The following is a 22571-nucleotide window of genomic DNA, read 5'->3' as shown; positions in this document are numbered from 1 at the left end:
AAAATTTTTTTTAACTGTTTTAACTGTATTTGGTGTTTTATGTTTTCTGTATCTCAGAATTTTTAATGAAAATGTTTTGAGTTTTATGTATTTTTTACCTTGCCAAGAAGTGAAAACTAAATTATTTGAATGAGAAATATATCTATAATGAAATTCGAGGAAATAAATTTAAACGTAATGCACCAAAATGTGTATAATTTAATAGGTCGTATGAGAAGTTGATGTGGCGTCCGCATAGATTTTTTAAATAAGTATTGTTGCGTGCGTACGGGTTCGTAACGAAATGAATGCACAAGTCCGATGAAAAATGAACAAAAATTTATTATTATCACAACAAATATGATTAAATGTCCTCAAATAATCGTGCAGTATCACAATATATCACAGTAGTTATCTTCTCACTACTCAAACGTTCAAGAGAACTTAATTCAAAACAGCTAAAGAAAGCTAATCCACAAATTCGCTACAGTCAACAAGAGCAGTTTTCTAAACAAACTCTTAAAACAACAACAAACTAACTAAAATCACTCGAACTGAGAGGTTTTCCTCCTTTTATAAGATTTTTAAATTGCGCGCGAGAACTTTCTGGAACTTTCTCGAAATCAAAAAAGAGATATTTATTAAATGTTAAATGCACACGCTCTTGTATTTTCAATTTTCCGGCTTAGCTTTCTTTTAATATTCGTCACGCGTAGCACTGCGCGGGAAATAAAACCATTTAATTTACAATTCAACTAACGTTAATTATTTAAATTCCAAATTCGTAACACTGCCCCCTTCCCAAGGACTGCACGTCCCGGGCAGTACAATTCCCTACGCAGGAAGCCAAACTTACAACTAAGGCATAAGTGCAATGCTAAGCATTACATTACAATAATAAACAACATGAACATTAATGCAATAATTAACTTAAACAAATCAAATGCATTCAAATACTAAATACAAATCAAATACTAAATACACATTTAGAAACAAAAAGGGACCATGGTCTAACACTTTTACAATTATTTACACTACGTACTATGGCCATAGTAATGAGCTAACCTGTGGTAATGAACTACTTTAGGTTTAGAGTTCGAAGACTTACGGATCCGAACAACGACATCATTCAGCCTGTTTAGGACTGTGTATGGACCATCCCAAGATGACTGTAATTTCGGACAGAGTCCTTTCCGTCTAGTCGGATTCCCCAACCAAACCTTGTCTCCTTCGTGGAATTGATGTTCAGTAGCTCTTGTGTCGTGTCGGGGCTTTATCTTTTCCGTCACCAAGTTGACTCGCTCCAGTGCAAAGTTGTGCATCACTTCAAACCGGGCCTGGAGATCTTGAATATATTCCTCAGGCGATGAAGGAGCATCCGGAGAGCGACCGAACAAGAGATCACAAGGCAGACGAAGGTCACAACCGAAGAGCATCTGTGATGGGGAATAGCCGGTAGTCTCGTGGACAGCACTGCGGTAAGCCAGTAAAAACAGTGGTAATTTTTTTCCCAATCCTGTTGGTTTCTGGAAACCACTAATGAGAGGTTATTAAGGATGGTTCGATTGAACCTCTCTATGATGCTGTCCGACTGGGGATGTAATGGCGTCGTTTGGGTTTTGTCAATGCCGAGTAGTTTGCAGAGTTCTTTGATTACTGCCGACGTAAAATTCCTTCCCTGACCGGAATGTAACTGAAGAGGCACTCTGAACCTGGAAATCCAGTGCTATATCATCTCCTCAGCTACTGTGACAGCCTCTTGATCAGGAATAGGATACGCTTCAGGCCACTTGGTGAAGTAATCAATGACAACGAGTATGTATTTGTTGCCATCAGAAGTTCGTGGCAGAGGTCCCAAAATGTCAAAGGCGATACGTTCAAAAGGCGCCCCTACGTTGTGACGTTGCAGCTTGCCTCGGCTGCGCCTCTTCGGTTCTTTCCGACCTGCACAGGCATCACAAGATCGGCACCACTTTTGCACGTCATCCTTTGCATTATTCCAGTAAAAGCGCTCACGAACTCTCTGCAAGGTCTTCATTATTCCAAAGTGACCTCCTGTAGGGCTGTTATGTAGTTCTTTAAGGACATCAGGAATCCGGGATCTTGGAAGTATCAGTTGCCATCAGAACGTCTTCCCACCATCCGATTCGAATTTCCGGTATAGAACGCCGTTTCGAATGTGAAGTGAATCCCAGAGTGCTCAGTATTGTTTTGTTGTAGGACTTAAGATAGAAATATCCTGTCAGGTTGGTTTTCTGTTTGATGACTCCGTTATATCAATTATGGGTTTAACATCGCGGTCTTCCAGCTGGTCTTTCGTGACTTCATCATCACTCCACGGGTTTCGATCAGCCGATGTTGATGTTGTAATTTATCTTGCGACAGGAGTCAGCAGCTCGTATTTCGCTTCCACCCTGTAACAAGATCGGCAGCTTTCTGGGCAAGGTCGTCTAGACAGGGCGTCGGCGTTCCCGTGTGATGATCCCTTACGATGACGGATAGTGATCTCATATTCTTGGAGTCTCTGTATCCACCTGGCTATTTGACCCTCAAGATTCTTGAAATTTAAAAGCCAGGCCAATGAGGCATGGTCCGTGCGGAGGAGGAATTTTCTGCGGTATAGATAATGACGGAAATGTTCTAGAGCTTTGACTATGGCTAGCAACTCTTTCCTGGTGACACAGTAATTCCTCTCCTAAAGTGCCTGTCTAAAGAATTAAAGTGCCTGTCTAAAGAAGTAATTCTTTAGACAGGCACTTGCTCCAGTACGCCACTACACGTTCTTGGCTGTCTATTTCTTGGGACAAAACAGCACCGACACTTTCATTGCTCGCGTCTGTGTCGAGAATAAATGGTCTGTCGAGCTGAGGATACGTCAGGATCGGAGCAGATGTTAAAGCCTCCTTTAAATTGTTAAATGCATCCTCGTATTCTTTGTCCACAAGAACTTTTGCTTGCTCTCTGTCAGCTTGTGAAGGGGTCTTGCGACGGAAGAAAAGTCCTTCACGAATCTCCTATAGTAGGTGCAAAGCCCTAGGAAGCTTCTCAGCTGATGGACATTTTCGGGACGTTTCCAGGATTTAACCGCTGATACCGTTTCAGGATCCGTGCACATACCTTCTGCGAGATGACATGTCCGAGGTGAGTCACTTCCTGTCTGAATAATTTGCATTTAGCGAGACTCAACTTTAAATTGGCTTCTTTCAGTTTCTGAAGCACCTTTCTAAGATTTTCTAGATGTTCTTCAAAACTCTTTCCGACGATGATGATATCATCCAGGTATATCAGACAGGCCTCGTAGGAAAGACCTTTCAAAACAGTCTCTATTAGGCGTTCGAATGTAGCCGGCGCATTGCAGAGTCCGAACGGCATCACCTTGAACTGCCAGAGTCCTTGTCCAGTAGTAAATGCAGTCTTTTCTCGGTCATCAGGATGTATTTCTACCTGCCAATACCCACTCTTTAAATCAAGTGTTGAGAACCACTTGCTTCCAGAAAGTGTGTCCAGAATGTTGTCAATTCTAGGAAGAGGGTAACTGTCTTTCTTCGTAACCTCATTCAACCGGCGATAGTCAATGCAAAATCTTGTTGAGCCGTCTTTCTTTCTGACAAGAACGATAGGAGATGCCCATGGAGTTGCTGAAGGCTCTATGACATCGCCTTCTTCTATATCCTTTAAAAGTGTTCGTACCTCTTTCTGTTTAGAAAACGGTAGACGTCTTGGATGTTGCTTGATCGGGGGATGATCGCCGGTATCGATTCTATGTTGTGTCAAACTAGTTCGACCCACGGCAGAAGACGAGCGGGAGAAAACAACTTGAAGATCTTTAATGACGCGATCGACAGCATTTCTTCATTTTTCATTTTTCGGCAGCATGTTTAATTGTGCATTCTGCAATAACTCCGATGTAATGCTCTCTGAGGACACGGATTGTGGGATGTTACTCTTTCTTTCAACGCTGGTTACTGGAGTACATGCTGCAACCACTTCACCTTTCTTAATAACTCTCGCCTTCTCAGTTACATTGGCGACTCTCACCGGGATAACCTTTCTGGATAGGTTGACGAGTGTTGAGGCTACTAGTACTCCTTTTGGGCTATTACAGTTATTGGGATATTCTATTATGCCGTAGCGGAAATTTCTATTTTCGGCTATGGATCCAGGAAGTAAAAACTAGGTTCTTGCGGGTATTGTGATATCATCTTGAGCTATAATTTTGTGGATAGATTTCACTCCATCATTAATTCCGAACAGGGCTACGTCCTCAGATGTAGAATGCAATTCGTTATTTTTAAAGTCCAAGGAAAAATTGTATTTCCTTAGAAAGTCCAATCCGGGTATGCAAGAATCAGTGATCTCTGCTACATATGCCGTGTGATGGTAAGCGGCACTTCCAAACGTGATGTTAACGTTTACTTTTCCGTCGACGTCGATCTTCTCACCGGACACAGTCTGGAGGGTAACGCAGGGCGGCGTCCAGATAAGTTTGTTTCCCAGTTGTTGAGCCAAATCTTTCCTAATGATGGTAACGTTGGCTCCTGTATCTATCGTCATATTGCAGGAAACTCCATTAATATGTCCCATTATGAAAAGTCCATTACTGCCGCCTCTCACTGCAGAAATCTGAAGCGCTTTAAACTGGGGCTTTTTATTATCTAGCAACCTCCGCCAAGCGAGATGGCCACTAATTAGTTTCCTGCTGTTTGTTAGGAGCGGTCTTAACTTCCGTGCCCTGGGGTATTCTGCAGTTTCGTCGTTTGTGCCCTTCGGCACCGCAGTTCCAGCATTTTATGGTCGGTTTCTTGTCACCAATATTCCGTCTCAAGGCATTCAATTGTCTAGTTAAATCGTCTAGACGAGCAGTGACTTGATCCCCTGCCTCCTGGACTTGAGCAACTCTGACTGGGTGGCGGTCTCGACGAGTGGCTTGCTGATCTGCTTCGAATTTCATGGCGTACACTAGAGCGCTTTTAAAATCTTTAACATCCGCCATTCGTAGAGCTTTCTGTATTTCAGGATCCCGGATGCCGTCGATGAAATATTGCAGGGACAGGATTTCCCTTGTTTCTGTCGGGCACTCCGAAAAGGCGAGATGGGACGCGTAATGGCAGACCGCACATTGAGTTGAACAGTGTTAAACGAATGTCGCATACTGCGCATGCCCAGAAAAAAAATTTGGCGTAATTACTATGTTGGCGCGATTTGAAAGGAGGATAAATACGGTATATGGTAGATGTACCGCCATCTGATTGTAAACAAATCTGACGTTTAAATCTTTGTAGAGTATAATGTAAATGTATAGTAATTACTGTACTAAAATACAATTTTTTACTGTACTGCTCCAACAACTGGAAAGCTTAATGATACGATCAAAGTATAAATTCGATTGAAGAGTGCAAAAAATGGGTTCAGCGTAAATATAAATGCCCCAGCGGATAGCGCAAGAGCTCCAAACCAAATGCTATTGCAAGATTGCTTTCAGGTATGTATATATTTGCCCATTTCAGTAAATTTGATATGTTATAAGTGCAAGTATGTTTATGTACTATGTCACAGTATCATCTTTTTTAACACACATACAGTTCAATAACTTTTTCTAACATTTCCTAAATTTCTTTATAATGTAACATTAAGAAAAAAAGTTTTAAGGATTGATTTGTTTCCTTACTGTTCTAATTTTTTCGAAAAGAAACATCATTTTCAAGAAACTTCAAGAAGAAAACTATTAGTATTTCGAGCATAATTTTATCACAGGTAAAACTGATGCAAGGTACTTGGGTCTTTTATCTCAAAATATGTTGAAATGTTTTGATTGAAGTTAATATGATATAAAGTAATGTAACAAATTGTGGTATAACTGTAAAGAATTGGTAAAAATAAAATATAATTGGTTTAAATTTACTTAACTCCTAATATTATTAAATATCTATTGAATAGAAAAATCTGATGAAATATTAAATGTAACAAGTTATATTTTTAAAAGGCAAATGATTGTACAGTATGTAGGAATTGATGATGATTTTAATAACCCTAAAGTAATATTAAAGTCAACAATAAAGTATATTTTGATGTATGTAATTTTTCGTCAACGATTACATAACATTGCACTTTGTAAAGTATGCTTAGATTGTTTTAATGCGTTCTATATATTATTGCAAATTAGTTCTTCATAAAATTGTATGTTTCTGCAGTGAAAAGTATGTATGCCATTATGAAAGTTATAGGAAAACATGTACATGTACTGCACATGTAGCAGGAAGGCAAGATAATAATTACGACTGTCAATCATCATTTGCTTGTACCTGTCAAGCTGATTATACAGACTATAGTAGCGAAAGATAATTTGTAGAAAGTCTGTACCAGAGATGAATGTATGAATTACAGTTAGTAAATAATCATTCTTAACTAAATAGTAAAATTTAAATACAATAACCCCTTATTTCATTTTTTATAACTTTTCTTATTATTTTGATGTGATTTCACAACCGTTCACACTCTCGTGTTAAATAAGTAATTCAGCACAGAACAACATATCATTTTATTGATATAAAAATAATAAAATATTTTGTGTGCATGACCATGTTATAATCTATGATTTTTCAATACTTGAATCATCATTTTAAAGATTTTTGTAAAATGATTTTAATTTCAGGCATTGGCACAGTGAATGTCAGCTGAAAAATTTTAACCTTTGTTTCTGGAAGTGGAATGTTAAGATGTAAGTAAATGTCTGAGTTACAGTTAATAATACTGTGAAGCACTTAATTGTATGCTTTGCTAATGAAGTTAATGAAAGAGGTGAAACTTCAAATGTAATTGTTTAAATTACAATTATTACAGACATTATTTAATTTTGTAATAATGCTAATTAAATATATGAATTAAGAAAATGCAAAAGTTAGTGCATAAGTATACTAAGTAGTTCAGAGTAAGATTTATACTTCATTTATAGTAAGCACTCATTCACACATACGATGACTCGCACACTGATATAAATTTGGTGTGCTTTTATACTATTTACATGTCTCTTATATTCAGATTTGAATCATTATCTGCCAACAAATTCAGTCAATCAGGCATTGTTGACCTTATTAGTTTTTTGCAGATGTGTGAAATTTGGGAACATTTTTTAGATTTAGAGTAGCAGGTTTTCGCATAATATCAATCAGAAACATTACCTTCATTTTAAAAGTCAAAGAGATAAAATTTTAAAAAATAATTAGTTAATATCATATCTAAAATGTTCTTTTATTACACAACTATTATTTAGAATTGGAACAATATTTTTATAATACTTTTATTTACTTTTCCAGTATAGTATGTTATTGAAGCCATTCAAATCCCACTTGGGCATTTTCAAGCACATTTCATTCATTTTTAGTTGTTGAGTATTATGTCTGACTGTAAATGCGCAAGCAAAGTACATATAATTATTATGTAATTTAACCTATCTTTCCTTAAAATATTTCTTTAAAATTACGGGAGGCAGGGATACATTTGAGCCTTGATTAACAGTCTTAGTGAAGTTGCAATGACGGATAAGAAAACAGATGAATAAAAAACCACCCATAATCACCAACATATAATGCAAGAATTTGAAAATAAAGATTGCTTATTAGCATAATAGTGCACTGTATATTAGATATAAAAATTATAGAACTGAAAATTTGACACATATCATCTTTGCTTATTATTATATACATTAAAAATAAACAGTGTGCTTCTGCAACAGAATAAATATCATGTGTTTTGAAATTTTTTGTATAGTTTTTAATATCAGACTAAATGATGCACATTATATTTAGTCTGGAAGTTCATGTTCTTTTGTCATAAAGTATGTTTTGTTGTAATTCGTCATAGATTGCAAAGTTAAATTTATGAAAATATAATGAGTTAAAAACGTATTGCGGATATTAAACTAGATTTTAATTATATGCAATTTTGAAATTTTAGAGATCTTTCTTCATATAATTATTTTTAATGTTTTTATTAAATTCTTAATTAATGCTATTATGCATGCATTAGAAAGTGAAATGAAAGAATACTTAATAATATAATTTGGTTGCATTCTGTTGTTTTTCAATTCAATTATTCTGCAATTAAAAAATTACTCGAGGATTCTCACGAATACCAGCTCAAACAGTTCCGAAGTATTTCTGCAAAATATATGTAATTACTTAAGAATTGTATCTTTTTGATAATATTTTTTAGCCTTTACAAGTTACTGCCAAAATTATTTTGTATATCAGAAAACTTCGAGGGGATTAGTGTGTCTCGCATAGTTATCCTGGTGCTACTATAACACTGAAATTGGTAGATGTATAATTGAATGTTTAATAAAAAATGCCTAATTCCTCTTTTATGATATTTCAAGAATTAATACTACTGAAAAAAGAAATATTAGTACATTAACATTTTCTTAATTTTCATTGTGTATTTGTTATGATACATGTATTAATGTCATTACAACTTAGCATTTGGTAATGTTTGTTTCAACAATATAGGCTTTGATGAAGTGCCACAGAGATTATCACTCAAAGAATGGGTGCAGGCCAACCACCAACACAAGATATTAAAAGAACAATGAAAATGAAGATTTAACTTACTCATAACACTTAATTGTTTCATATTATTGTAAATTTATGTGAATATTCCTGTATTCTGTTTATTTTGCAGCTTATGTTATTGTAAATTCATGTATATGTTTTCATTTTTTTGCTCTCTTATGCATTTCATACAATAATCTTTTGTTGTACATATTAATTATATGTGTATATTACATCATTGAATTACTGTATTTGAATTTTAATAAACCTTTATTTACCATTCAATAGTACTTTTCCATAAAACCCTGAACATTCAAAACACCCACATCACTAATCCTCGATTCTAAATAATACTTGAGTTTACTTAATTCGTATATTAGTAACGAATTTGAAAAATAATACAACAGTGACGTATTTTAAGATTAAAAAATACTGCTCAATTGGGCATTTTAAAATGTTCTACCTTTTAATATAGAACATTTTTTTAAGGATTTAATTATTAATATTTGAATATTGTATTACTATGCGATTTATTAGTATTTGAATAGTAATGAATAAGTATGGCAGTGAATACATTTTGAATAATAACTTCATACGAGGAAATATAATCTGCCTGGGTTAAAAAAAATAATCTTTAAATGCTATTTATGAGATTATATAGCTGAAATCTGTAACACATAAGCAATTAAAGCAACCCGCCCCCCAAAAAAGAAGACATTTTAAATAGTTTCCTCCGAAACTTTAAATATTTAAACATTATATGTCCCTAAATTTCTAGCAAATTTAAAATATGTTTAATTATAAATTTAAAATACTCATTTCATTCAATTCAGCTACTGGCCATTGTATGAACTTTTCCTATATTATTAAAATGTTGCTCATGGATTTTGCAAGGTGAAGACTGCTATGTTCTGCCCTTATAACTAATGATGATATAATAGGATGAAGTAGACTTCAGCTTAAGCAATATGGAATTATATATTTTGGTCTTTGTTTATTAATTAGCTCACTTTCAAAAAATTAATGTGGGAAATCATAACGTCCAATGCTGAATTAGAATTGCCCGTTATGACGTCATCCGTATACCATCACAGCCCAGCACAGTAAGAATCATTCCAGACAGCGTTGAGACCTGGACGAGAGCGGAGGGCAGACGTGAGCAGACGGCTCAGACGTCTTCAAGAGTTTATGAACTTAGATTGTGCTTTTGATGTTATGCCTTTAGGTGTAAAAGGACTACATCATTATGTTAATCCTGCATACCGTTAACTTCATCTTTATATACTTTTCTTAATTACTTTTCTTTCTTCCTATTAAATAAACCATTTAAATATTACTTCTTGCTCTCATGCTGTGAATCAAGTCAAATTCTACAAAAAAATATGGCGACCAACCGTGCGGCCTCGAATTCCAGAATGTGCGAGTAGTAGAACTGTGCTTTGAACTGTGAACTGAGGGAACTGTTGTCACAATTTATTGGATTACTCGTATAAAGCGTGGATTACCCTTATTGACGACGATCATCTGTCGGGTGAGTACAAAACTTTCTTTCCAATATGAAGTTAGTAGAAATTCCAGAATTGGAAGCAGCTTTAAAGAACAGTAAAAGTTCTGAAATCAAAAGTTTGCATAAGCTTATTTTTAATACTGATGGAGATCGAAATAACCGGAAAAGATTACGTGAATTTTCTGGCTTTATATTTAAACCAGATTCTGAAGAATTTAATAAGAAAATAGATACAGTGCAGAATAGTTTTACTTTGAATGAGTTAATTAAAGTTTGCAATGCATAAATTCAGAAGGTTTAAAAACGGAAGTCGTAACCCGAATTGTCTCTTTCCTATGTGATTTATCTGTATTATTTGAAAATATTTTGCATGAAGAAAATAGTGATATTGAAGATGAAACTATTAATAAAATTTCTGAAGTAATGCTTGATAATCAAAGAGACAATCCTGGTTTTAATGAGTCTCAAGTAAACAACAGTATGCAGCTTCCAATTCAAGATCATTTTAAACCTCATCTTAGTTTTTCTGATATTAAAAGTATTGTTAATCCTTTTTCTGGTAATGCATATGAAAATGTTGATAAATGGATTGATGAATTTGAAGATGTTATAAATTCTTTGAAATTGAGTGATTTACATAAATTAGTTTTTGCTAAAAGATCGTTAAAAGGTAAAGCGAAACTATTTATTCAGAGCGAACCTAAAGTTAATGACTGGTGTAAGTTAAAAAAGCTTTTGAAATCTGAATATGGTAAAGCTTTTAATTCTGCTGAATTGCATGAAATGTTATGTAAACGTAAATTAATGCCTAATGAATCTTTAGATGAGTATTTTTTGAAAATGAAAGAAATGTGTTCGCGAGGTAACATTGAAGATGCTTCATTAATTAAATATGTTATTGATGGTATTCCCGATTCGGTGGTTAGGAAAACTATACTATATGGTTGCGAAACAATATCTGAATTTAAACAAAGGCTTAAAATTTATGATAAAATGAGATCGGACAAAGATAAGTTTAAAAATCCGAAACCGAAAGTAGACACTCAAGTTAAAGATAGAAGTAAGCCTGCCTCATCTAACCGAAATCAATCTAACGTTAATAAGGTCAAATGTTTTAATTGCCGGGAATTTGGGCATTATTCAAAGCATTGTGTAAACAAATCGAAGGGTGTAAAATGTATAAAATGTAAGAAGTTCGGGCATTATTCAACGAACTGTCCAGAGCAGACCCCCGAGACACATCAAGCAGCTTTATTACAAAGAATTTCCGACAAGGATAGAATTATGAAGACTGTAGGAATAAATAATCATTTAGTTGATAGTTTAGTTGACACTGGTTCAGATGTAACGATATGCAGCGTAGAGTTACACAAGCAGATTGGTTCTCCTAATTTAAATTGTAGCGATATCACATTAAACGGAATTGAATCAAAGCAAACGTACCCCATCGGCTTTTTCATTTCTGATATTTCAATTGATAGTTTTTCACTTCGTACGAAAATTTATGTTGTTAAGTCGTTATGTAATCAAATTGTATTAGGTTTGGATGTATTGAGTCAGTTTAACTTCTCTTTTACCGAGAATGGCCTTCAAATAATTTCTCATCGGAATAAAAATAATGTAAACTTGATAACTGCTGCGTCATATCGAAATTCTAACGTTCGTTGCGTTATGGGAAATTTGAATATTGCTATGTCATTGAAGAATGTTTATGATCCTTCGCAATCGTCTGGCGTCTCTGTTAATGTAAACAAAAGTCCCGAAAGCGGAAGTAGCGCGACGTTTAATTACCTTTCACATCTGGTGAATGCTATTTCTGTCAACGAGATTGATTTATCGCATATTTCGAATGTAGAACATAAAGAAAGACTGTGTAATTTAATTAATTCGTACCAGCCTCGGAAAAATAGACAATCTGACTTCAAGATGCAAATAAATTTATGGGATGATATTCCTGTCTGTCAAAATAGAAGATACATGTCTTTCGCGGAACAAAAAGTTGTTGACGATCAAATTAAGGAATGGTTAAAAGAGGGCATAATAAAGCCTAGCAATTCTAATTATTCGGCGCCTATTGTTTTGTGTAACAAGCGTGATAATTCGAAACGTTTATGTATAGATTATCGGAAATTAAATAAGAAGATTATTAAAGACAAATTTCCACTGCCTTTAATACCGGAAGTACTTGATCGTTTAGAACAGTCAAAAGTCTTCACGACACTAGGTTTGAAAAATGGCTTTTTCCATGTAGACATAGATGAAAATTGCACCAAATATACCGCTTTTGTAACACATAATGGTATCTACGAATTTCTTAAAGCTCCTTTTGGTTTATGTATTAGTCCAAATGTTTTTCAAAGATATATTTATTCAGTATTTCGTGACTTGTTAAATGAAGGTTTATTAATTATTTATATGGATGATATAGTCATACCGGCTAATGATGAAGTTGAATGTTTAGACAAATTAGAAAGAGTACTCAAAACTGCTTCGGAGTATGGATTACAAATAAATTTCAAAAAGTGCCAATTCTTAAAACGTAAAATTGAATTTTTGGGACATGTAATTGAAAACGGAACTATTCGACCATCACCTTCCAAAACTGTTGCTGTTCGAAACTTTCCACAACCGCGTAACTGTAAACAACTACAAAGGTTTTTAGGACTAATGGGATATTTTCGTAAATTCATTCCTCAGTATGCTAAAATAGCTAAACCTCTTAGCGACTTGCTTAGAAAAGGTATTGGTTTTAAGTTCGATTCCGAACAACAGGAAGCTTTTTGCAGATTAAAAGAAATTCTCTCTCAGGCACCTGTTCTACGCATATTTAGGCAAGGATATCCATTAGAACTTCATACTGATGCTAGTAGTCAAGGCTTTGGTGCGGTATTACTCCAATTGTCTGATGATGGTAATTATCACCCAATCCAGTATATGAGTAAGAAGACTTCACCGCAGCAAGAGAAACTCTGTAGTTACGAATTAGAAGCCCTTGCAGTAATAGAAGCTCTGAAGAAATTTCGAAACTACTTGTTAGGGACTAAATTCAAAATTGTAACTGATTGTAGTGCTTTTCAGAAAACTTTAGATAAGAAAGATTTAACTCCTAAAATTGCAAGATGGGCAATGTTTATTGAAGAATTCGATTACGAAATTGTACATCTTCAGGAAGCCAAATGAAACATGCTGATGCTTTAAGTAGAAATGCTCTAATTTTAACATCATACACATCCGATGTAACTGAGAAAATTCGGTTAGCACAACAACAGAATGAAGATGAACATGTGAAATTGATAAAGAATTTAGTTGAGAAGGGAGAAGAAAATGGATTCTTCGTGAGAAATGATATTTTGTACAAATTTGAAAATGGTAAAGATCTTCTAGTAGTGCCAGAATCCCTACAGAACGAAATCATACAGAAGGTACATAAAAAAGATCACTTTGCTGTAGATAAAACTGTGAATGCCGTAGAGCAAGAATTCTATATTCCCAGACTGAAATGTAAAGTTGAGAAAGCAATTGCTAACTGTATAGAATGTATACCGTACAACAAGAAGCAAGGAAAAGCAGAAGGATTTCTTCATCCTGTACCGAAAGAAAGCGTTCCCTTGAGTACGTATCATATCGACTTTATTGGACCTCTTCCATCGACGAACAAGAGATACCAACACATTCTAACTGTTGTCGACGCTTTTACGAAATTTACTTGGTTCTATCCAGTGAAATCACCAACTACGCAAGAAGTTATTTCAAAATTGAAGCAACAACAGACTGTATTTGGAAATCCAGCCAGAATCATTTCAGATCGAGGTAGTGCCTTTACATCGAAAGAATTTTCAGCGTATTGTACTGAAGAAGGAATAGAACATGTCAAAATTACTACCGGTATTCCAAGAGGTAACGGACAAATTGAGCGAATTCATAGAATTTTGATTCCTGTTTTGTCAAAATTATCACATGAAGATTCAACGAAATGGTTTAAGTATGTTCCAGATATTCAGAGGATAATCAACAGTACGACTACGAGAAGTACGAAATATTCACCGTTTGAGCTTCTCATAGGCACGAAAATGAAGAATACAGAAGATCTGAGAATTAGTGAAATATTGAATGAAGAATATCTAAAGCAATTGATACAAGAACGTGATGAGATGAGAGAAGATGCTAAAAACAACATTTTGAAGATACAAGAAGAGAATCGAAAACAATTCAACAAGAAACGTAAGAAACCGAAACTGTACAAGATTGGCGACTTGGTAGTCATTCAGAGAACTCAATATGGGACTGGTTTGAAACTACGACCTAAATTTCATGGACCGTATAAAATCATAGCTGTAAGACCAAATGACAGATATGAAGTCGAGAAAGTAGGATGCCATGAAGGACCAAATTTGACATCTACTGCGGCTGACCATATGAAGCCATGGTCAAATTGATTTGATGTTTGTATCAGCTCAAAGCCTAAGGACCTGATACTCTTTTATTATTATTATTATTATTATTATTATTATTATTATTATTATTATCTTTGCAGGTACATGATAGTGATGTCCATTCAACAGACGTCGAGGACGATGCCTCTTCAGGCTGGCCGAAGCTGTGGGAAATCATAACGTCCAATGCTGAATTAGAATTGCCCGTTATGACGTCATCCGTATACCATCACAGCCCAGCACAGTAAGAATCATTCCAGACAGCGTTGAGACCTGGACGAGAGCGGAGGGCAGACGTGAGCAGACGGCTCACACGTCTTCAAGAGTTTATGAACTTAGATTGTGCTTTTGATGTTATGCCTTTAGGTGTAAAAGGACTACATCATTATGTTAATCCTGCATACCGTTAACTTCATCTTTATATACTTTTCTTAATTACTTTTATTTCTTCCTATTAAATAAACCATTTAAATATTACTTCGTGCTCTCATGCTGTGAATCAAGTCAAATTCTACATTAATATCATACAGTAAGTAGTATTCATAATATTTTCTCATTTTCTTGATATTTCATTGAAGTATTAAAATGTTAATTTAATTAGTAATACCTAATAATGTCAAATGCATATATTGTTATACAGAATGGGATTTAATTTTTCACCAAGTTTTTGCGTTATGCTTTTTACTCTCCACACAGTATTTGGTTTTAATTATTATTTTTTATTATTTGTAGGACCTTAGCTCCTACAAATAATAATACCAGAAAGTGTTACTTTCTTATATTATCCAACAGGAGACCTGTGTTCACATCTTATATTTTAAGTTTACAGTTTTCTTTTGTAGATGACAGACATCATATATTCAAAACAAATTAACATACTGCTAGGTATATACATGTGTTTTTCATATTTACAGCTGTTGCATGTGATGTTATGTAATCGGGTAAAAAATGAAAGAATTAAGTTTATTATCAGCAAAACAAATGTATATTTCGACATACAGGCTACATAAAAATGAAAATGGCTAAATTAAAGTGGTGAATTGAGGTTGTAGAGTATTCATTTATTTTTATTAACCAGTTATTTTATGTTAATTAGCTTTTTCTTCTCGCTTTCCATTTTCCTGCCAGAATACTAATTTTGAGTGTATTCAAATGAGATAGAAAGCAGTAGTATTTAAAGGAAGAGGTTTTAATTAGTAGAATCAGAACGAAGAATCTACTTGAAGACCACATTACTAGTTGGGTTCTCCTTGGGAGCAGGTTATCTGCAGCATTGCATTTTTCTCGCCATTAGCTTATCATGCCAATATTATATCTGAGACAATTTGTGCATTTTCTGTCTGTGTAGCCTTTGGGCTAACTAAAATTTACTTAAATTCATTTCGTTACTTTTGATTTACGCCATAAATGCTGGCTGATTATGTCTTAATAAGCTGTGCACTCTGTTAATTTGTCTGAGTTTATAAAAGCGTTTTTTATACCTATTCCAAACCTCTGTTGTAATTTCCAAAACATAACGAGAAGTCGCTTAAGTTTTCCAGAATTCTCACACAGTATATATTGCCAAAGTGGGTGAAACTCTTATAAGGTGTAAGAAAGATCAAAAGGAGATTCGTTAAATCAAGAAAAGTAATCAGTGGAAAGGGCTTTTAATCTTAATAATGAAAAGTCGAATTTTACACCAAATATTCAAACTTTTGTAAATTATTTTTAATTTAATTAGCAATAGTTTAAAATAAAAAAATTTACCTTTATATTCATAATATATGTTACATTCTGTGAATTTCCCATAAATAAATATAAAGAATACATTTACAAAATCATCGTACTAAGCTATTTTGGTAAAGTAAAATCTACTATTTTCATTGTACTTCAAAATTAGGTTGTTTTCATGAAATTCTTTTAATAAACATTAACTTATTTTTGATAATCAGTCTTCAAGTTCAAAAATCAGTTAACTGTAATTACATTTGTTTTATGATCAAATATTTTAATTTGGCATTTAAGCATTTCTAATGGCAATCTTTTTTCTGTTCAACATCTGTGCTCTGTTAAGTTTATAACCAGTTAAATTGTTACTGTGTCTCTGAAAAATCAACAGCATTCTTAAACATCATTTTAAAAATATTTCTGTGTGTAGTATTTTATCAACAGAATTTTTTCTAAATAAATGCAGAAGTTGTTATGAAAACAACTGAAAGTACGTATCTTGAAAGAGAAACAGTATTCGTAATGTTTAGTCAATTATGATAAATTAACAGCTATCATAACTTTGCACAGGCCCACCAGCCGCCGAGTGGTAAAGTTCCTGAACACTGGTAGTTCTGTCTGAGGTTCGAATCCCGCGAATGGGCTGGCTGCATGGGCTTTTCGTGGTTTTCCCCGTGTGTAACGTGTATACGAGCCAGTTTTCCTTAGAAAGTCCTCCATGAAGACGTCGCTTCCGTTAGGCAGATAGCCTCGAGGCTTTCCCATGATCACACACATCATAAATTTGCATGCATGTTGTATACATTATATATATGCATAAAGACCAAATTTTGGCAACAAGTATAGTTGACACAAAACAATCACAAAGTCTAACGGAACGTACTCATCACACGTACGTCCATATTCGTCACATGTACTTGGGGGGGGGACGAATCAAATTTATGTACAACTAAAATTTCTGGAAGCATTTGCCAGTCTTGAAGAATTTTTGGGGGGAATTACAAAAGTATCAATTTCTTATTAATATAAAATAATTTGTTGATAATTTCAAAATATTTAAAAAAAATTTATTTCTTAACTTTCTAAGGCATCTAAATCATAGACCGAAATAGGTGTTTCTGCAGATATTCAGAACTTCAGGAAATAGAAATACATCCACAGTTACATAATATGTAAACTATATTTCTTTTAAATGCTTGGAATATTTGAAAAAATATCTAAATTCAAAGAAATGGTAAAATACGTTTCATTTGCAAAGATTCTTTGTTATTTATTTGATTATATCACCATTAATAACAATGTTAACCCCCCAGAATAAAAAAATATATTGTTTATGTACTGACGTCTTCCCTTTTATCAAGGGAAACAAACCAAGTCAATTAATCTATGATCAATGACAATAGCTACCTTTTAAATACTTTTAATTCTGCTACTTAAAATTCTTACATTTCAAAATAATATTTCTACACAGCTTTTAAATAATTTTTAATGAAACAGAAATCTAAATAACATATTTTTCACTGCAGTAGAATTCTAAATAACTTGAAATACTGACTAAAATTCATTCCAATAATTCATCACTTTAATTAAATTTCTGTTCCTTGGAGATGATAGAGGAAAAACCTTTTCTAATAATATATATATATATTCCTAATTCTACCAGGAATTATTGATAAATAATCCGATGAAACAACTGATACAGGCATAGAGAGATAAGATCTAAATCATTATTACAAAATGATGTGAAGCAGTGTTTGCATTCAAAATGTAAGATGTAATACTTATGAAATTCTGCACATTCCTTTGTAACTGTACAAATTTTAAACCAGAAAAAGACTGAAAGTTACGATATATTATTTAAAAATTTATTCATTATACTTTTAAGCAATAAAAGCAATTCAGGATTTACCATACGTTACATTCGTACATATATAAAGAAACACTGAGGAATATAGCAAGTGCTTGTAAATAACACTGAAGAAATTTTACAATTCTTTAATGCTGTTTATTAAATTCTTTGAAATGAGAAAATAAAAGCGCGAATATACGCTAACAAACTAAGCGAGAAAATCCAGTTTACATTACTGAATTATAACATGTAAACAAATTAATCTAAATAACGAATTATTATGCACAATTAATACATATGTTAACAAATATTAAATGTATTGTTATTGACAAATTAAAATGAAATATATAGTAGAAAAATAAGCAAGTGCAATCGGTATGGACGTTAAAATAACTAATAAACAAAGTTCCACAACATTGTAGTTGTAAACATCACTCGAACACAATCGACAGCCATGGAGATCACGAAGAAGCTAGCGTAGGGTTGCTTAGTCGCCAATATTTCTTCCCGCGCCAAAGGTACACCATCAAGCATGCGCAGTAAGCGAAATTCGCTTAACACTGTTCAACTCAATGTGCGGTCTGCCATTACGCAGATGGGACAGCCTTTCAACATCTGTGGCGAGTTCCTGGAATGTTTCCGTGGTTTTCTGTTGGCGGGATTTTAACGTCTGCTCTCAGAGAAGCGGCGAGATGACGGGCCTTAGTTTGGGAATCCCATCCATTCGCATCCACAACGATAGAAAATTGTGTCTTATACACTTGCCAGGAGGTCTTGCCATCATATGTAGATAGTTTCAGAGAGGGACGAGCAGGCATTGGTAAAAATTTAAAACCATCCGAATTGCTCCCTGCCGTCGCTACGAATTTCTTTAAAGTATCCACTTCTTTGGAAACTGCAGAAACTCTGTCATCAATTTGTTGTTCGATTTGCTGTTGAACAGCAGAAACCTTTTCTTCAATTTCTCCAACTCTATTTTCAACCATGTTCATTCTATTTTCCATAGCCTCAAGCTTGTTTTCTATTATGCAGGTAATTTCTCTTTTCATTTCTTCTTCACCAGCTTCAATCTTTTCTTGACCAGCTTGAACGGCTTGCATTTCTTCCTTAACGGTTTCATCTCATCTTTAACAGAATCTTTCATCTTTTCCTGACATGCTTCCATATTTCTTTCATTTCTTCTTGTCCCGCTTTCATTTCTTCCTTAAAGGAGGCAAAGGCTGATATCAACTACCTGAACTGTTCTTCCATTGTTCTTGTTATTGGCATTCAAATCCCACTTCTGACACCAAAAATTGTTGCGTGCGTATGGGTTCGTTACGAAATGAATGCACAAGTCCGATGAAAAATGAACAAAAATTTATTATTATCACAACAAATATGATTAAATGTCCTAAAATAATCGTGCAGTATCACAATATATCACAATAGTTATCTTCTCACTACTCAAACGTTCAAGAGAACTTAATTCAAAACAGATAAAAAAAGCTAATCCGCGAATTCGCTACAGTCAACAAGAGCAGTTTTCTAAACAAACTCTTAAAACAACAACAAACTAACTAAAATCACTCGAACTTATTTATTTATTTTTTTCTGATTCACCTCAGGTATACAACTACTTTGAGTTTTGACCTGTTCAATCTGTGCAGTCTATGAAGGCCATTCACGGTTTTTAGAACATTAAGGTGCTACTGCACCTCGCCCGGGGGCGTGACATTAGAACAAGGTGCAATCATTCCGTGGCGAAGTCAAGCTGAATATACGAAAATTGGGAAATTAGTACTTGGAAAACAAAATCATCCAGCATTCAAGTCCATGCATGATGCATTCGGTCAGGATAGTAGCGTAAGGTTACTGAGATAGGGTGCGCAGTCCAGCAGCGAATCAGGAGTTGAACCACAGCAGTGGACGTGGTGAGATCACACAATACACAGTCCTTAACACATATTAATTAATTCAGAGTCTTTAGCCTGCTTCCAGGCAAATAGCCAATTGTGGCAGTAACACAGTACTTGGTTAAATAAGGTTAGATAGAGCACAAAACACAACTTCATATGTACACTATTTACATCACCACCGCGCATTATGGTGAAATGACCGAGGTCTCTTCACCACGCTGTCCACCGTAGGGTCATAATTACCGAGTTCTCTTAGGTGTACACTGGAGAATTATCCATTTTTTCGAAAAAGTTGTGCGCCTCCATGAGGATTTTTTCAGGAATGGGCTTTATTTTCAAGTCTGCATGAATGATGCTATTTCGTACAAACCAGGGCGCGTTAGTGATGGCTCTCAAAATTTTGTTTTGAAGGACTTCTAGTTTTCTCCTATCCGTCTTATTGGCAATTGCCCACGCTGGGGCGGCGTAGAGCATAACTGGCCTAATCATAGTGAGATAGATCATGCGTTTAGCTTTTAAGCTCAATTTCGATTTCCTACCTATAACAGTATAAAGCGACATGAAAACTCCGTTTGCTTTATTTACTTGGTTGGTTACGTGCTCTTTGAAGGTGAGCCTATCCTCTAGGGTAACTCCCAAGTACTTTACGGACGAGCAAACTGGAATCACATCATTCTCTATCTTGATATCCGTGTTCGTAGTGACATTTCTTCTGTAGCGACGGAATTGGACAATTTTACATTTCGCGGTATTAATTTTAATTCTCCAAAGTTGACACCAAGCAGCTACTATGTTGATGTGAAACTATAGGTTAGTAAGAGCAAGTTGGGGGCTTTTAGATTCCGATAAAAGCACCGTGTCGTCTGCATATTTCAGGGTTTTAGCATTCAGTGGGTTGGGTAAATCGCTAACGAAGATGTTGAATAATTTTGGGTCAATAACAGACCCTTGCGGGACGCCGCTGGCAATGATTTTCCTTCCGGAAAGGGAGTCTCCAACTCTCACCTGGAAGGTTCTTCTTTTTATCACTCGAACTGAGAGGTTTTCCTCCTTTTATAAGATTTTTAAATCACGCGCGAGAACTTTCTGGAACTTTCTCGAAATCAAAAAGAGATATTTATTAAATGTTAAATGCATGCGCTCTTGTATTTTCAATTTTCTGGCTTAGCTTTCTTTTAATATTCGTCACGCGCTGCACTGCGCGGGAAATAAAACCATTTAATTTACAATTCAACTAACGTTAATTATTTAAATGCCAAATTCGTAACACTATAAATGGTATTATTTGTGATCAAATAATATCATAGTAATTATTTTTCGTATCAATGGAATTTTTTATTTACAACACTTTTCATAATTGTAAGATTTTTTATCGTATCTTTCGTTTTTGAAGCATTCATTCTTAAACTAATCAGGTATAATGTGACTGTTTAGCTTAAAGCATTTCTATTGTTAAATTGAAAGTTGCATATCAATAAAGCATTGAAGTTTTCTTTAAGCTTATGGTTTTCATATTTTTTAGATAATGCTTAGGAAGTAGATGTATCAGATTTATAAATTTCTAAATTAAATTCCTTCATTTGTAATATGCATTCAGTTTTTCATTAAGAATCTTTTTCTATAGACTGTTTTAAAATAAATAAAATCTTCTAAAGTAGGTTAGGTTATTTGAATATGGCAAAGCACAAAAGTACTATTTGGCTAAGGGGTGAAATGTCTTCGTGGAGGGCTTGATAAGGGAAACTAGTTCGTATTCACGTTACACATTAGGGAAAAAAACACACGAAAACCAACCAAGCAGTCAGCTCGTTCTTCTGGGTACGATTGGATTATTCAATTATGGCAAAGCACATGAGGGCTTGCCACGTGGGCTCGTGCTCCTGAAAGGAGGGATGCCTTCGTGGAGGACTTTCTAAGGGAAACTGGCTCGTACACACGTTACACATGAGGAAAACCACGAAAACGCCCATGCAGACAGCCAATTCGTGGGATTCGAACCTCGTACCGAACTACCAGTGTTCAGCGACTTTACCGCTCGGCCGCTGGTGGGCTCGTCTGGATACAAACTCGGGACGATATACCAGTATTTAGCAGTCTTTACCGATCAGCCACTGCTCTAAAATTAACACTATAAATGGCATTATTTGTGATGAAATAATATCATAGTTATTATTTTTTCGTATCAATGGAATTTTTTATTTACAACAACTTTTCATAATTGTAAGATTTTTTATCGTATCTTTCGTTTTTGAAGCATTCATTCTTAAACTAATCAGGTATAATGTGACTGTTTAGCTTAAAGCATTTCTATTGTTAAATTGAAAGTTGCATATCAATAAAGCATTGAAGTTTTCTTTAAGCTTATGGTTTTCATATTTTTTAGATAATGCTTAGGAAGTAGATGTATCAGATTTATAAATTTCTAAATTAAATTCCTTCATTTGTAATATGCATTCAGTTTTTCATTAAGAATCTTTTTCTATAGACTGTTTTAAAATAAATAAAATCTTCTAAAGTAGGTTAGGTTATTTGAATATGGCAAAGCACAAAAGTACTATTTGGCTAAGGGGTGAAATGTCTTCGTGGAGGGCTTGATAAGGGAAACTAGTTCGTATTCACGTTACACATTAGGGAAAAAAACACACGAAA

The 22571-nt window shown here is 34.5% G+C and overlaps 1 long non-coding RNA gene across 1 annotated transcript; it reads left to right on the top strand.

Moving 5' to 3' along the window:
* Positions 1 to 5400: 5400 nt before the first annotated feature.
* LOC146999245 (uncharacterized) lies at positions 5401 to 8730 on the top strand. Its single transcript, XR_015039568.1, has 3 exons — positions 5401 to 5461; positions 6632 to 6697; positions 8484 to 8730. It is a non-coding gene; the product is annotated as an uncharacterized LOC146999245 (long non-coding RNA).
* The last annotated feature ends 13841 nt before the right edge of the window (positions 8731 to 22571 follow it).

Source organism: Stegodyphus dumicola, chromosome 1 (assembly GCF_044657685.1).
Source record: "Stegodyphus dumicola isolate Sdum_Otavi_A_Nest chromosome 1, ASM4465768v1".
NCBI classification, from domain to species: Eukaryota; Metazoa; Arthropoda; class Arachnida; order Araneae; family Eresidae; genus Stegodyphus; species Stegodyphus dumicola.
Note: the sequence above shows the minus strand (reverse complement) of the source record. Positions and strands in the feature narration are given on the sequence as shown.